Genomic DNA, 17,105 nt, shown 5'->3' with positions numbered 1-17,105 from the left:
TAACTCAAGCCTATTGTCAGCCTACAGGGGTATCAAACACAGCTCTTGAACTCCAGAAACAGAAGAATGGCAAAACAAGGTCATGTTTTTATAGTTTAGCTGGGTTCAGATATCTGGTTTCACCACCACTACCAAATTCTACCATAATTATCTGACATCCCAACTACTAGCTTTTCTACTTATGATTTAGTAAAACTATGAAAAAAATCAGATTAGTTACTCCTTTCTCCACACTGACGCTTGTCTGAGTCTAAGTAACAATGACTTTGCTTCTAAAATATGTGTGACATCCTTGGAACTGGCAGCAGATAGTCTTATTCTATAAGTTTGCTCTACAACAATAAACAATATGAAAACAAGTGACACTCTTTACAAGCTGAAGGGCTTATTTTTTATATCAAAATAAAGAATGAATTTTCAGAACCAAAAAAATAAGTAAACTGCAAGAATAAAAGAGCCAAGAAAAGAAAAAGACAATAGAAAAGAGTCAAGAGGAAGAGGAAACATATAGAAGAAAGAAGAAAGAGATGTAGATATAACAATCTATTGAAATGCATGGTACTTATGTGCCTCTTTATATAAACAAACTGTTTTAAAAATTAAGTTATGACTGGGGAAACTTGAACAGAGACTAGCTAGATGATAGTAAGGAATTATTGCTAATTTTTAGGTGGAATAATAGTACTATGACTATGTTTCTTAAGTCCTCATCTTACATTTTGAGATTAATACTGAAAAATTTATGCATGAAATTATATGATGCTTGAAATTTACTTTAGGATAATCTAGGAGAGGTGAAGTGGAGAAGTATGAAAGAAATGAGCTAATAATTATTGGTTGACCTGTATATCACAGCAGGTAATAGTCTCTACTTTTATTTAAATGTTCCCATAATTTTTTTAAGCCTAACAGAAACCTCGCATTTAGCCATGATAAGACTATTCAGACAAACCCAAATATCACATTTACTTACTTTCAGTTATACCAATGAAATGTGGGAACACTCATTTTTTCTTACTAATCATAAGCTTTAGTGTCTGATTAGTTACAAGAGAGAGAGAAAAAAATAAACTCATTAGTATTTAACAAATACAATTTAGACAAGTTTCAAAATATAAAATTCTGGGGAGAGAAGTAATGAAGAAACCACGTTTATAATGGAGGAAAACCTAGATTGTTGATCTAATAAAATGTCTCATATAGTATTCTATTTAGTATGTATTTGGCTCCCCAGATAGGTTGTAGTGCAAAATCAAGTAGGCCTTAGGAAGCATCACTACAAACAAAGCTAGTGAAGGTGATTGAAATCCAGCTGAGCTATTTCAAATCCTAAAAGATGATGCTGTTAAAGTGCTGCACTCAATATGCTAGCAAATCTGGAAAACTCAGCAGTGGCCACAGGACTGGAAAAGATCAGTTTTCATTCCAATCCCTAAGAAAGGCAACGCCAAAGAATGTTCAAACTACCGCACATTTGCACTCATCTCACACACTAATTTCCAAGCTAGACTTCAACAGTACCTGAATTGAGAACATTCAGATGTTCAAGTTGGATTTAGAAAAGGCAGAGGAACCCAGAGATCAAATTGCCAACATCTACTGGATCATAGAAAAAGCAACAGAATTCCAGAAAAACATCAACTCTGCTTTATTGACTACAGTAAAGCCTTTGACTGTGTGGATCACAAGAAACTGTTGAAAATTCTTCAAGAGATAGGCATAACACACCACCTTACCTGTCTCCTGAGAAATCTGTATGTAGATCAAGAAGCAACAGTTAGAACTGGACATGGAACAAAGGACTGGTTCCAAATTGGGAAAGGAGTACATCAAAGTTGTATACTGTCACCTTGTTTATTTTATTTATATGCAGAGTACATCATGCAAAATGCTGGGCTGGATAAAACACAAGCTGTATCAAGATTGCCAGGAGAAATATCAATAACCTCAGATATGCAGATGACACCACCCTTATGGCAGAAAGTGAAGAACTAAAGAGCCTCTTCACGGAAGTAAAAGAGGAGAGTGAAAAAGCTGACTTAAAACTCTACATTCAAAAAACTAAGATCTTGGCATCCGGTCCCATCACTTCATGGCAAATAGATGGGGAAACAATGGAAACAGTGAAAGACTTTATTTTCTCGGGCTTCAAAATCACTGCAGATGGTGACTGTGGCCATGAAATTAAAAGTCACTTGCTCCTTAGAAGAAAAGCTATGACAAACCTAGACAGCATATTAAAAAGCAGAGACATTACTTTGCTGACAAAGGTCTGCCTATTCCCTTTCCTATTCCTATTCCCTGACTTTGTCAAGCTGCTCAGGTTAAGAGAAAGGGAATAGGAACTCCTGTTCTGTTACCTGAAAACTGGGATCACTTTTTAATGGGTGTTAAGCCAGAAGACACAGCCAAAAGCCCAAGAGCCTTACTCGTTACTACTTGCAGCGAGTAAGAACAACAGGTATCTTTCCCAAAGCAGTGTCTCGCCAACAACAAAGCTGGAGAAGTTTGAAGCTAAGGGTTCACATATATTCATGAAAGGACTTGAGCAGAGAAGAATTCAGCATAGAAATGGGACTAAGGTTAGCAAAGTCCAAGCTTTAGTTGACTGAAATCTCCAGGGTCAGAAAAGGTCAACATCATCATTCCTTAGATTCCAGTAGATCTGATGGTTGAGTATGTGGTCGGAGGAGGGGTCAGTTCCACAAAACTGACCAAGAACCCACATACTAGCTATCTTTACCACTGAAACATAACTGGGAGTCTTTATAACTGATTTATTCCTTAGTTATTGTTACTTTTCTTGCCTAAGAACACATTTGCTCTTTTGTCCTTAAGATCATTAAATACTGAGACCTGATCAAGGATTGTGGTCAGGCTTAGATCACAAAATAGCTTAGGCCTTGCTCTAATGTCAGGAAAATCACGCCTGGTTCTCTTTCTCCAGGAACCCTCTGCCTTATCTGCTTATAGGTCCCAGCAGACAGTGGTATTATGAATTCTCCAGCATGCCTGGAGCCTAGAGATGCAACTCATCCAAAGAAATTAGCAGCTACAAAATCTCTTTCAAACCTGTGGAACAACCTAAACAGAAAACCAATTATTGGTTGATTATTTCAAACACAGACCATGTGTAAAAGGTGAGGGTTAGATGAGTTGAGAAATGTTTTCTTGATATTTTATGAATTATTGCTTACATTTGTACCAGCGTCCAGATGGTCTCTGTGCTCTAAAGTTATGTTTTTTTAACTGGAACCAATTTTAGACTCTATCACCAAATGTACTAGACAGAATAATGTCTCCCAAAATATCTCCATGCCCTAGTACCCTGGAACCTATGAATAGTTCACCTTACATGGTACAATATTATGATATAAGAAATGCATATTTAAGTCTTAGTTCCTGGCCAAATCCTAAAGCCCTTATAATTTCCTAAATGATAAGACTAAAAAGGAACTTCCCTAGTGGTACATTAGCAAAGACACTGCATTCCCAGTGTATGAGGCCTGGGTTCCATCCCAGGTCAGGGAACTAGATCCCACATGCCCTCAACTAAAGCAAAATTTCACATGCCGTGATAACAATCGAAGATCCAGCATGCTGCAACTAAGACCTGAGGCAGCCTAATTAATTAACTAATTTTTTAAAAAAGAGAGTTGTTCAGTTGCTCAGTCATTTCCGACTCTTTGTGACCCTATGGACTGCAGCATGCCAGGCTTCCCTGACCTTCACCATCTCCCAGAGCCTGCTCAAACTCATGTCCATTGAGTTAGTGATGCCATCCAACCATCTCATCCTCTGTCATCCCTTTCTTCTGCCTTTGATCTCTCCCAGCATCAGGGTCTTTTCTAATGAGTCGGCTTCTTGCATCAGGCGGCCAAAGTATTGGAGCTTCTGCTTCATTATCAGTCCCTACAATGAATACTCAGGATTGATTTCCTTTAGGATGGACTGGCTGGATCTCCTTGCAGTTCAAGGGACTCTCAAGAGTCTTCCCCAACACCACAGTTCAAAAGCATCGATTGTTTGACACTCAACCTTCTTTATAGTCCAACTCTCACATCCACACATAACTACTGGAAAAACCATAGCTTTGACTATTGTCAGCAAAGTAATGTCTCTACTTTTTAATATGCTGTCTAGGTTTGTCATGACTTTTCTTCCAAGGTGCAAGCATCAAATTTTAATTTCATGGCTGCAGTCTCCATCTACAGTGATTTTGGAGAGAGAGAAAGTGAAAGGATCACCTTTTTTTGTTTGTTGGTCTCCACATCCTGAAATAGCTTCAGAGTAATAAAGGAGAAAGAATCATCTTTTGTTATTTGTAACAAGTCCTTTAAACCATGACAGAGTTTATGTTAATAATATGACTTTAAGAAAGCCCCTAAGGGTAGAGGACTGGTTGCCAGGGGAACCAGCCTGGCAACGTCTAAAGTTCCATTAGACAAATGGAACTTTCAGCTCCACTACCAAGGAAGGGGAGAGGGGCTGGAGGTTGAGTTAATCACTAACAACCAATGAATTAATCACTCTGCTACATAATGGGGGCTTCCCTGGTGGCTAAGGCTGTAAAGAATCTGTAGCAAATGCAGGAGACCCGGATTCGATCCCTGGGTTGGGAAGATCAGCTGAAGAAGAGAATAGCTATCCACTCCAGTATTCTTGCTTGGAGAATTTAATGGACTGAGGAGCCTGATGGGCTACAGCCCATGGGGTCACCAATGAAAACATTCATTAACCTCTGGTTGATCAGCAGAAATACAAGGTGACAACCTGGGACTCATGACTGACGTCTGAAATGGAAGGTTGGGAGGTGGGGGCATGTTAGGGAAATTAAAATGGAGGAAGTTTTGTTCAGGCTTCAGAAGCAGGATAGCAGGCCTCTGATCGGCTTCTGACCTGCCTGGACACTGCTGGAATTCTATGCCTGCCTGCAAGCAAAGCAAGTCAGGAGGCACTTTAGATAAGACCAATGGGACTTGGAATTCTTGAGCCCCTAGAGATCTGGCCAACTCCCTGGGATCTAATGAAATATTCACAAACAAACAGCATTGTAAAAAAATTAAAATAATGGGACTTCCCTGGTGTGATACTGGTTAAGAGTCTGCCTGCCAATGCAGGAGACATGGCTTTGATACCTGCTCTGGGAAGATCCCACATCCCATTGAGCAACTAAGCCTGTGTGCCACAACTACTGAAGCCTGTGCCTTCTAGGGCCTAAGCAAAGCCAGAAAGTCTGTGCACAGAAACAAAGACCCAGCACAGACAAAAATAAATAATTTTTTTCTAAAAAAGGAAAGATTAATGTAAAACCAGAGCTGCGTTTTTGCGTGCAAACTGACGATGATGTCAGCTTGCAACCTGGGATTATAAATGGTAGCCCCCAAAGCTGCAATCTGAAGTCTCACACATGGAGCAGATGAATCACCCAGGGTCCTTCCCCCACGGGGACCCCACACTGCTGTTAGTGAGGGACTTCCCAGCATGCCATTTAAGTCTGGATGTTGGTCAGCACAATTTGGTGATATATATGCTGTTAATCTTCTCTATTGTTTCTATTTCTCTTTCCTTTTAATGATTGCATATTGAAATTAAGTTAAATAACCCTTTATTAAATACTGAAATTTAAGAGGCAAGGGAAAAAGGGAAAGATATCCCCAGCTGAATGCAGAGGAAGGAGAGATAAGAAGGCCTTCTTAAATGAACAATGCAAAGAAATAGAGGAAAACAATACAATGGGAAATACTAGACATCTCTTCAAGAAAATTGGAGCTACCAAGAGAAAATTTCATGTAAGGATGGGCACAATAAAGGACAGAAATGGTATGAACCTAACAGAAGCAGAAGATATTAAAAAAGAGATAGCAAGAAAACACAGAAGAACTATACAAAAAAAGTCTTAATGACCCAGATAACCACAGTGGTGTGGTAACTCACCTAGAGTCAGACATTCTGGAGTGTGAAATCAAGTGGGCCTCAGGAAGCATTACTACAAAGCCAATGGAGGTAATAGAACTCCAGCTGAGGTATTTAAAATCCTAAAAGATGATGCTGTTAAAGTGTTGCACTCAATATGCTAGCAAATTTGGAAAACTCAGCAGTGACCACAGAACTGGAAAAGGTCAGTTTTCAGTCCAATCCCAAAGAAGGGTAATGCCAAAGAATGTTCAAACTACCATACTATTGCGCTCGTTATACATGTTAGTAAGGTTATGTTCAAAATCCTTCAAGCTAGACTTCAGCAGTACATGGACCGGCAATTTGCAAATGTATAAGCTGGATTTAGAAAAGGCAGAGGAATCGGAGACCAAATCACCAGCATTCATTGGAACACAGAGAAAGCAAGGGAATGCCAGAAAAAGCATCTATTTCTGCCTCATTGACTATCTTAAAGCCTTTAACTGTGTGGATCACAATAAACTGTGGAAAATTCTTAAGGAGATGGGAATATCAGACCGCTTTACCTATCACCTGAGAAACTTGCATGCAGGTCAAGAAGCAACAGTTAGAACTGGACATAGAACAACGAACTGGTTCAAAATTGAGAAAGGAATACAACAAGCCTGCACATTGTCAAGTTGCTTATTTAAGTTCTATGCAGTCTATCATAGGAAATGCCAGACTGGATGAATCACAGTGAATCACAATGAATCTTGGAATCAAGAATTCTGGGAGCAATATCAACAACCTCAGATAGGCAGAGGACACCACCCTTGTGGCAGAAAGCGGAGAGGAACTAATGAGCCTCTTGGTGAGGGTGAAAGAGAGTAAAAAAAGCTGGCTTAAAAGTCAATGTTCAAAAAACTAAGATAATGGCATCTGGTCCCATCACTTCATAGCAAAAAGAAGGAAAAAATGGAAGCAGTGGCAGATTTTATTTTCTTGGGCTCCAAAAATCACTGTAGACAGTGATTGCAGGCATGAAATTATAAGACACTTGCTCGTTGAAAGGAAAGCTATGACAAATCTAGCCAGCGTGTTAAAAAGTAGAGACATCACTGTCAACAAAGGTCCGTCTAGTCAAAGCTATGGATTTTCCAGTATTCATGTACAGATGTGAGAGTTGGGCCATAATGAAGGCTGAGAGCCAAAGAATTGATGCTTTTGAACTGTGGTGCTGAAGAAGACTCTTGAGAGTCCCTTGGTCAGCAAGAGATCAAACCAGTCCATCCTAAAGGAAATCAATCCTGAATATTCATTGGAAGGACTGATGCTGAAGCTCCAATACTTTGGCCACCTGATGCCAAGAACTGACTCATTGGAAAAGTCCCTGATGCTGGGAAAGATTGATGGCAAAAGAAGGGGGTGGCAGAGGATAAAATGGTTAGATAGCATCACCAACTCAACAGACACTGGATTGCAGACAAAGTTGATCAGTAGCCACCCTGGATTAAAACACTTTCATCATTTGCTGGGAAGAATGTGAGCAAACTCCGGGATACAGTGAAAGATAGGGGAGCCTGGCGTGCTGCAGTAAATGGAGTGTCAAAGAGTCATACACAACTTATGAACAACATATCGAAATTAAGTTAAATAATAATCCTGTATTAAATACTTAAGATGTTCATTTGTGTGTAACTATGAGTGGTTTCTTCTGTTAATGAATCCTTTGAACCTAGAATGAAAATAAAACTTTCTACAAAACAGGGCAAGCTTGAGGGCTGCTGCTGTTTAGATGCTATGTCATGTCCAACTCTTTTGCAACCAACCCCATGGAATGTAGTCTGCCAGGCTCCTCTGTCCACGGGATTTTCCAAGCAAGAATACTAAAGTGGGCTGCCACTTCCTTCTCCAGGGATTGTCCAAACTAGGGACTGAACCCATGTTCTTGCTTGGCAGGAGCATTCTTTACCACTGAGCCACCTGAAAAGTGCCTGTGGAGTCTGCACTAACTCCATATCATACTAAATTGTAGTACACCCAATTTGTGTCTGAAGAGCTGGTAAATTTGTTGATGTGAGAAAACCACAACCACCACCCCAACATTTGTTGTCAGAAATATTGAGTTAGGAAAATACAGTTTTTTCCTTTGGGCAAAAGGGACTTTGCAGATGTAATTACGGCTAAGTACCTTGAGATGAGTCCTTAAAAGGAAGACCCTTTTCCATCTGTGGTTGAGGGAGGTATGACTACATAAAAAGAGTCCAAGAGAAGCAAAGTTTCTGGTTTTGAAGATGGGGGAAGGGGCCAAAGCCAAGGAATGCAGGCACCCTCCAGAAAGTGAAAAGGCAAGGCTATCCACTCTCCCTAGAGCCTCCAGAGAAGAACAAAACCCAGCTGATGTCTTGCTTTTTAGCCCAGTGAGACCTGTGTCAGATTTCTGCCCTAAGGAACTGTAAGATAATAAATCTGTTGCTTTCAGTCACTAAATTAGTAGTAATCTGTTATAACAGCAATAGAAAACTAGGGCACCAAGTCAACTTAGTTGCATATGACACTTAAAACAATATTTGAATCATAATGTTATTTAACTCTTTACATCCAACCCAATGAATGGCCTTAGTAACAAGATAATCACATCAAGTAAAAAGCCTATTAAGTAACCACAAGCAAAGTTGATCAGGAGCCATCCTGGATTCGAACACTTTCATCATTTGCTGGGAAGAAAGTGAAACCATGCCATCAAACCAGAAACTACTGAACTAGTTTTATGTACATGAACAAAAGTACAGTTGGAAATCCAGAGATTTCCTCTTACATATCATGTCCTGCATGACTCTAAGATAGTCAGGAATACAGGGAAACATATTAATATTCACCCTCTATACAATAAAAGGGAGACAAATGCCAATCACTGTACTGAGCTTTTACATATATTAACTTAACGGATTTTCATACAAACCTAAAATGTAGGTATTCTTTTGCCAAAGTTCAAAGTCCTTTAACCAAGTTATGACAAAGAAATAGTAACACTAGGAAAGTGAAAGTTGCTCAGTCGTGTCCAACTCTTTGCAACCCCATGCACTGTAGCCCACCAGGCTCCCCTGTCCATGGAATTCTCCAAGCAAGAATACCAGAGAGGGTTGCCATTTTCTTCTCTGGGGGAACTTACTGACCCAGGAATAAAGCTCAGGTGTCCTGCATTACAGGCAGATTCTTTACCATATGAGCCACCAGGAAGCCTTGCAGTAACACTAGATTAAAATTCAAATAAGATTCTAAAGCCTGTGTTCCTTCCGTTCTGCTATGCTAAGAAAATGAAATAATTGCGGGAAGAAAGATAGTAAGAAGGGTGCACAGTTCTAGAATAATTATCCCTCAATTCCTACAGCACTTGCATTGTAACTCTCCTTCCCATTTTCTACATTACGTCTGTAGTGTCTTCTATTCCTGTTTCATTTGTTTTACTAGATTATAAATGCAGAAAGTGTATCATGGAGATTTTTGTGCCTTTCTCTTATATTCATATAATATCCAGTACTGTTACTATTGTTAGTATTTTTAGTACTATTGTTAGTATTGTTACCATTGCTATTATTACTGTTTACAGTAACAACAATATCTGACACTTGATGAGTGCACATTTTTTACCAAGTGCTGTTCTGACAATTTTGTAGTTCTAATTCATGTAATCCTCCCAATAATCCTATAAGGTAGGCAATATTTTTTTTGCTATTTGTAGATAAAGAAACTGAAGCACAAGACATTAAGCAACTTGCCCAATACTATACAGCTAGGAAACAGTAGAACCTGGGGAGCAGCCCAAGCAATGTGGCTTATAATAACTGTACAGTACTGGAGGTCCTATAGCCCTCTCTTCTTTATCTATGGAGGATACATTCCAAGAATCCCAGTGGAAGACTGAAAATATATATAGTACTGAACCCTACATACGCCATGTTTTTTCCTATACATATATATGTACTCACAATAAAGTTAATTTATACATGAAGGAAGAGATTAACAACAGTAACTAATAACAGAATAGAGCAATTATAACAATATATTGCAATAAAAGTTATGTGAATGTTAGCTCTCTCAGAATATTTTACAGTACAGATTTAATGTGTTTTCCATCTTAATCTTAACTAAGCATTTATCACACATTGTGGCTGTAACTTTTATTTTATTTTGCTCTATTTGGGTGCATCGGGTCTTGTTGCAGCATGTGGGGTCTTTGTTGCTGCACAGGGACTCTAGTTGTGGACTTAGCAGTTGCTACAAGTGGGCTCTCCAAGTGTGGTGAACAGGTTCTGGCTCAGTAACTGCAGCATATGGGCTTAGTTGCTCTGCAGCATTTGGGATCTTAGTTCCCCAATCAGGGATCAAACACACGTTCCCTGCATTGCAAGGCAGATTCTTAATCACTGGACCACCAGGGAAATCCCTGTAGCTGTAACTTTTACAGTTTGAGGTGCAACAGCAAAAGGAGCACACATTTCTTTTTCCTTCTTCACAGTTTCACAGAAGATTCATTCTTACCATACATCTTAGCAACTTCAGAGGGCAAGTGTTTTTCCTCATTAAACAGAAAACTTTCACCATTTTAATTAAAGAAAACACCTGATAGCTTTTCTGTGGTGTATCCAAACTGCCAGCATCACTACTCTTGCATTTGTGGGCTATTTTTAAGTAATATAATGGTGACATGAACACAAAAATGGTCGATCTGATAATTGAGATGCCACAAGAGACTAATGGGCAGGACAGCAGAACAAAGGGATGAAACAAATCCCAGGTTGATAGAGCAGACAGCACAGGATTTTACCACACTACTCAGAGCAGCACGCATCAGAACTTATGAACTATTTCTGGAATTTCCCATTTAATGTTTTCAGGCCTCAGTTGACCACGTGTAACTGAAACCAAGGACAACCAAAAATAAACCAGCATTTATTTATTAGGGACTCAAAATAGCTTTCTTATTATCCTAGCAAGATTGAGGAGACAATAAAAATAACTGTGTCAGGTGTCATACTAAGTGCGTATATATGTTGTTTCATTTAAATCCCATAAAAGCTTTTGTGAGAAAGGGATTACAGCTGAATAGGTAAGAAACTGCGTTTCAGCCGTTCTGTGTTTGTACTTTCCCATCCTACATATTACCTCTGATAATAACAAAAATAAAGTATACAACATTGAGGATTATGATACCATGCAAGGAGATCAACTGATACAAATTACCTTGAATCTCTAACAATGAGCATTAACACATCCATTTGATGGTATGTTCCTCAATTAATTATTTTAATAAGAGGTGTTCTAATGAAATTAAGAAAGACATAAAATCTATTTATGGTATCCTCCCTCCGCGCTCCAATTTTGATTGGCTGAAAAGAGAAAGTCTGAAACACATATTCAATTCACCTATTCTCTTTGGACACAGGTCAGAGAAACAAGTCCTACGGCCTACAAGGGGGAGGTTAAAGTGAAAGTGTTAGTCGCTCAATCGTGTGTGACTCTTTGCGACCCCGTGGACTGTAGCCTACCAGGCTCCTCTGTCCAAGGGATTCTCCAGGCAAGAACCCTGGAGTGGGTTGCCATTCCCTTCTGCAGGGGATCTTCCCCACCCAGGGGTCGAAGCCGGGTCTCCTGCATTGCAGGCGGATTCCTTACCTGCTGAGCCACTAGCGAAGCGAACAAGCGGGCGCTGGAGAAGCTATGGGCGGTATGTAGAGGATGTGGCCTCTACCTCTTGGATTCTCCCTCTCCCCAGACTCCTGTGTGAGAATTCCAGAAGGGGTAACCCATGTGAAACACCCTCCAAGGTCAGGAAGAGGAGCTCCAGGACAGCTGGCAAGTTGGGGACAGGGATGGGGGAAGGGTAAATTCAGAAGGATGGGATTAGTACTGGGTAATTAGTGCACTGCAGTTTCAAGCGTCTAGACAGCTAGACTTTAAAATCCTGTGACAGATGTACAAGCATATCTCTACTCAGCCCAGTCTGGCAAAGGCAAGGAAGAAAACAGACTAACCCTGTTCTCGATGAGCAACGAAGAAGCCACCACCCATAAAATTTGAAATTCCTAATACCGCCTACCCACTGAGGCTGAGGCTAAATAGGAAGTTTTGAAGAACTGTTCATTTTAACCATTGGAAAATCTAAATGTACATCCCTTGTGGATTATCAAAACAAAAATACGGATTTCAAAACTTGAGGGTTTTGTTGTTTTGTCTGTTTTGTGTGTTTTAAATAGTAAGATGTAATCCTCAAATGAAGAAAAGCAACTGCTCTGCATTTAGAAGAATGAAATCAACAGTGACAGCAAAGCTGAGACAGGCAGAGAATCCCACTGTGGTTTGGGTTCCTGGCTCCATCTGCTTCTCTGCTCTCTGTGTGGTTGGGCACTTAAACCCTCCTTGAATTCTGTGAAGTCATAAATTTTCCTTTTTACCTACAATAGTGGTCAGCTAGATTTCTCTGCTAACAATCAAATTAATACACTATTCAAACACCAACCAGACACCAAAAGAAAACAGGAGTCTAAGCCTGAAAGCTCCTGAGGACTGGGTCTGGGAGGGGAAGGGAGGTGTAAAGGAGTGAGTCATGACAGTCTTTCAACATTCCACAGGCCTTTTTTTTTTTTCCCCTCCCCTCCCCCGTTCCTCCACAGGCCTTAAACCAGAAAAACTCACTCCCCTCCTGAGTCTGCTTCATTTGCTCCTAATTTACGCCTGCCAGCTCTGAACTACTCTCAGCCTTTTCAACTGGAACTGCCAGCATCAGGCAAGGAGAAGCAAATGAGCATTAGTGGGGAACCTGATACAAGCCCCAATTTTTTAAGCTCTCAGGTAGCATCTTTAAAATCTATGTAAATTGCATTGTGTATGTGTTTGTGAAAGTCACTCAGCTGGGTCTTGCGACCCCATGAACTATACAGGCTATGGAATCCTCCAGGCCAGAATACTGGAGTGGGTAGCCTCTCCCTTCTCCAGGGGATCTTCTTAACCCAGGGATCGAACCCAGGTCTCCCACATTGCAGGCGGATTCTTTACCAGCTGAGCCATAAAAGAAGCCCATAGAGATACCATTTGATATAAAAGTAATAGCAAAAGATGGGTATTTCACAGATAATATGAGTATTTCTCAAAACTGGAAGCAAAGTCAATAAACATACACAGAGACCCAGCTTCATTATTAATCAGGGATATACAAATTAAGATACTCTTTTACATTCACTTGATTGTAAAAATCTTAAAGTATGACAACATCAAATGTTAGGATATTTGTTTCACAGGATTTCTCATATTCAGCTGGTGGGAGTATAAGTTCATATAAACACTTTGGAAAAAGTTTGGCATTTATTTTATAAAATTGAACAATCACATACCCTCTAATCTAGCAATTCCTCTCATAGGTGTATGTGTCTGTGCGTGTGTACATATTAAAGAAGCTCTGACAAGTGATCAATAGGAGACAGTAGAAGAATGTTCCTAAAAGTCCTGTTCACTATTTCGAAACACACAGAAAAAAGCCCAAATGCCATTCAATGGAATGAGAGCATAAAATGTGGTATACTCACAGGAAAGAATATTATATGAAGCAAAAGGGAGTGTTTTGCAGCATCAGGCAACAATACAGATGAATCTTAGCAATGTGATATGGGGGGTGTAAATAAATCCCAACAGATTATTCATAACATACCCTTTTTAAACAGTTTTTTTTTTAAGATAATAAAATATAAGTTTTAGAAACGTATACAAGTACAAAACTATACCAAAATGAGAGCAAGGAAATGGTGAAAGAAGGATTTAAGACAGTGATTATCTTTGGTTGGGAAAGAAGGGATAGTGTGAAATTAAATATTTCCTGCCATATCAGCCAGCAAGAAATGTCATTGTTATCTGCAATTCCAGCCCTCCAAATGTGAATTTCTGAGCCCTGCCAACAAGTGGCACCACTCTCTACCCAAGGAACTTAAGGAGGCTACAGTCATCAGCGATTACAGTCCTCCAGTATGAGCTGGTGAGCCATAAGGGAATTAAAGAGAGAAAAGAATACTTTTGTAAAATTGCAGGATGCTGGCCCCAGATAGCTGAAATGCATAGGAAAGAAAAGACTTCAACAATCCCAGAGTCTTGCATCTTCTCATACATTGAAAGGTGCTAAATTCCTTGATACCTGGTTTCCCTTACTTAACAATAATCTTTGATGGTCAGACTGCCTGACCCCTTTGTTGCAAATTTGTATATTGCCTGACTCCCTCTCCTGCCTCCTCAGAGCAGTTTTTCAGGGCCTCTGAGATGCTGTCTCCCGGGCTAGGAGTCCTAAACATTCCCACCGAGTGAAATATTCTCTACTTTCAGGATATGACTAATTTTTTAGTCAACAGTTTGAAAGAGGTGGATGGAAATTACCATCACAATTCCAGTTTTAGGGCTGGTAGTAGGTATGTAAGAACATATTGCATGCAAAAAAATTAGTCATTCATGGGCCAACTATGAAAGCATGTCATGTGCCAGGGATTATGATTAATACACTTCCATGCAACTGGAATCTAAAAAATAAATGATGCTCCAGGAAGAGAATTATATTTATCCTGTGACTTTATATTCTCCCTGGCACCCCAAAGGGATACGAACAGCCTAGAGCAAAAATTCTAGGGGGCAAAATTGTCCCGGGCTTGATTTTTCTGTTTGGTGCCCAGCTCAGAGGAGGCAAGGTCACCACAGTGGTAGCAGTCCAGGCGCTGGGACCAGACTGACTTGGAGGAGATGAAACCCGGCTGCTTTCCTTACTGCTGTGTGACTAATCCAGTTGAGGAATAAGACTTAACCTATCAGTGCCTCAGCTTCCAAATGTGTCTAGGGGACTGGCAATGCCAGCATAACACTGCAGAGGATTACTGTAAGGACTACATGAGTTAATCCACATGATGTCCTGGAATAGTGAGGTTGCTCTAGGTATACTAGGTAAAGTTTACAACAAAGATTGGCTTTTAACATTATTTTATCTCTGACTTGACACCACAGTGAAAAGCGTAAGAAATATTCTCCTAATGGATATGTTAGGGGAAGCACACTTAATTAAACCGCCTACCCTGGCCAGGCACCAGAGTAACCACTTGCATGAGTTATTTTACAACAGGAAGTTCTAATAAGGAACATGGAACTAATAAGCCACCACCAACCAGTTCAGCAAAGGTCAAAAGGAGACACCACGTGTCAGACCACTTCCCAGAATCCTTCTCACGGGCATCCGACTTGGCTGACCAATGTGTGCACCACCAGGAAGGACTCTGAGTCAGAATGGTTGGCCAAAGACAACCCAGAAATTAATCCCATCACCATAAACCCTCAGACTGCAAGTCACATGGCAGAGTGGTTCTCCTGGGTTCCCTTATCCTACTCCGCTCTGCACAGGCGCCCTTCCCCAGTAAAATCTCATACTTTGTCAGCATGTATGTCTCCTTGGACAATTCATTTCCGAGTGTTAGACAACAGTTCTCTTGGACCCTGGAAGGGATCCCCCTTCCTGCAACTGATACATGTCTACGTATGGCTGAGTAGCTTTGCTGTATACCCGAAACTGTCACGACTTTATTAGTCAGCTATACTCCATCATAAAATAAAAACTCAAAAAGAAAAAATATTCTGTAGTCCCCTTTTGCAGAGCACTACTCTGGGAAGCTCTAAATCACATAGCATAGTAATACCAGCCTCAAGCTCTCAGTAGGATTTGCTGGGCTGAAGAAACCAAGTCAATACATTCCTTAAATACTCTGATTTCCAAGAAATGACTAGAAAGAAGTCTGAGATTCAAAGGTGGTTTTTAATGGAATCTTTCTCTGCATCATTGGCATGAATAACCAAATTTTCATGACATATGACTTATCTGATGACTTTAATTAACACAGACCCCTGTAACCATCTAAAAAGAAGTCTCACAATCTGTAGACTTAAAGTTTTTATAATTTATTAAAATAAAAACCATTTAAATCTTTATACAGGGCCTATTTATACTTTGACTATGAGAAATTCTAAGAAATGGGTTTTCTAGTTTCTACAGCAATAATAGGTTAGAAGTCATAATCTAGAAAAATGTAGACTTTTAGATATGCTCAATACAGAAAAAAATCATGTGTGACAACTATGAGAAAGAAGTCTGAAAAAAATAAGACAAAATATTAACTCAATTGGCCTCTTAGTATATTATGACTACTCAGCAGAATAATTTTAATTATCATAAACATCATAATGATGATCCTGAATCATTAAGAAAAGGTACTGTTTTGAATGTACTTTGTTTATTAAAAGGCAAGTAGTCTCATTTTCATTTTAAATATACCATTAAGACTTCTAAATGATGGACTTTTTCCTTGGTAAAATCTCCAGAATTAGTTGCAAATGGACTCACTAAGTAATTCAGTGGGTTGGCCTAACCTAGACAGTTGTTTGATACAAATCAATTAAATGGTGAAGAACTGTTGCCCAAAATTATGACAACAGAAGTGAGTAATCCATTACAAAAACAGTGCCCCTTTGATGGGGTTTAAAAGTAAGTCTTAACATTTTTTAAAAAGTGAGTCAAAAGTTACCTGTAAAATTCACCTCCATGAAATACTTCATTTTCTCTGATGTTCCTCAGTAAATAATAATATAAGGAAGCTTTATAACTTTTTAACAAACTTACCAAACTAATGTACACAAGCAGTTACCTTGAGAGGCAATTCGCTTCTTCCATAGCTGTAGCTCGTGAAAACTACTTTTTTATTACAATATGGTAACGTAATGAGTTAGGAAAAAGGTACAGAAGAGCATAGAGGAAGGGCACCCAACAGAGAGACAGCAAGGAGCCAAGGAAGAAGACTGCCTAACTCAGTGCTGTCTACAAAGAGTCTTTAAGCAGCCATGAGGTCAGGCAGGAAAGCATTCCAGGAGGGAGGTAAGAGTATAGAGACATGGACTATGACGTGTGGCAGCAAGGGCCTCAGAGGCATGCCGGTGTTGCTGGCCCACGTGAGAGATGGACGTCCTGGGAACTGAGCCTGGAGAACAAAGCGGGCCAATGGTAGAGAGCCTTACAGTTCATGTCAAGAACTCTGAGTTCTCAAAAAAAGGAAAAATATTGCATGAGTCCACTTATAAAAGGGATCTAGAATAGTCAAATTTGTAGAGACAGAATGTAGAATGGTGGTTTCCAGGGGCTGTGGGGAGAAAGGGAT

The 17,105-nt window shown here is 39.8% G+C and overlaps 1 protein-coding gene across 2 annotated transcripts in view; it reads right to left on the bottom strand.

Annotated features, from left to right (window-relative positions):
* SLC35F2 (solute carrier family 35 member F2) overlaps positions 1–17,105 on the bottom strand; it is a 118,304-nt gene that overhangs the window by 31,825 nt on the left and 69,374 nt on the right. The gene's annotated exons all lie outside the window — the stretch shown is intronic.

This window comes from Muntiacus reevesi, chromosome 9, assembly GCF_963930625.1.
Source record: "Muntiacus reevesi chromosome 9, mMunRee1.1, whole genome shotgun sequence".
NCBI lineage: Eukaryota > Metazoa > Chordata > Mammalia > Artiodactyla > Cervidae > Muntiacus > Muntiacus reevesi.
The sequence above is the reverse complement of the archived record's forward strand: the minus strand, read 5'-3'. Positions and strand labels throughout refer to the sequence as shown.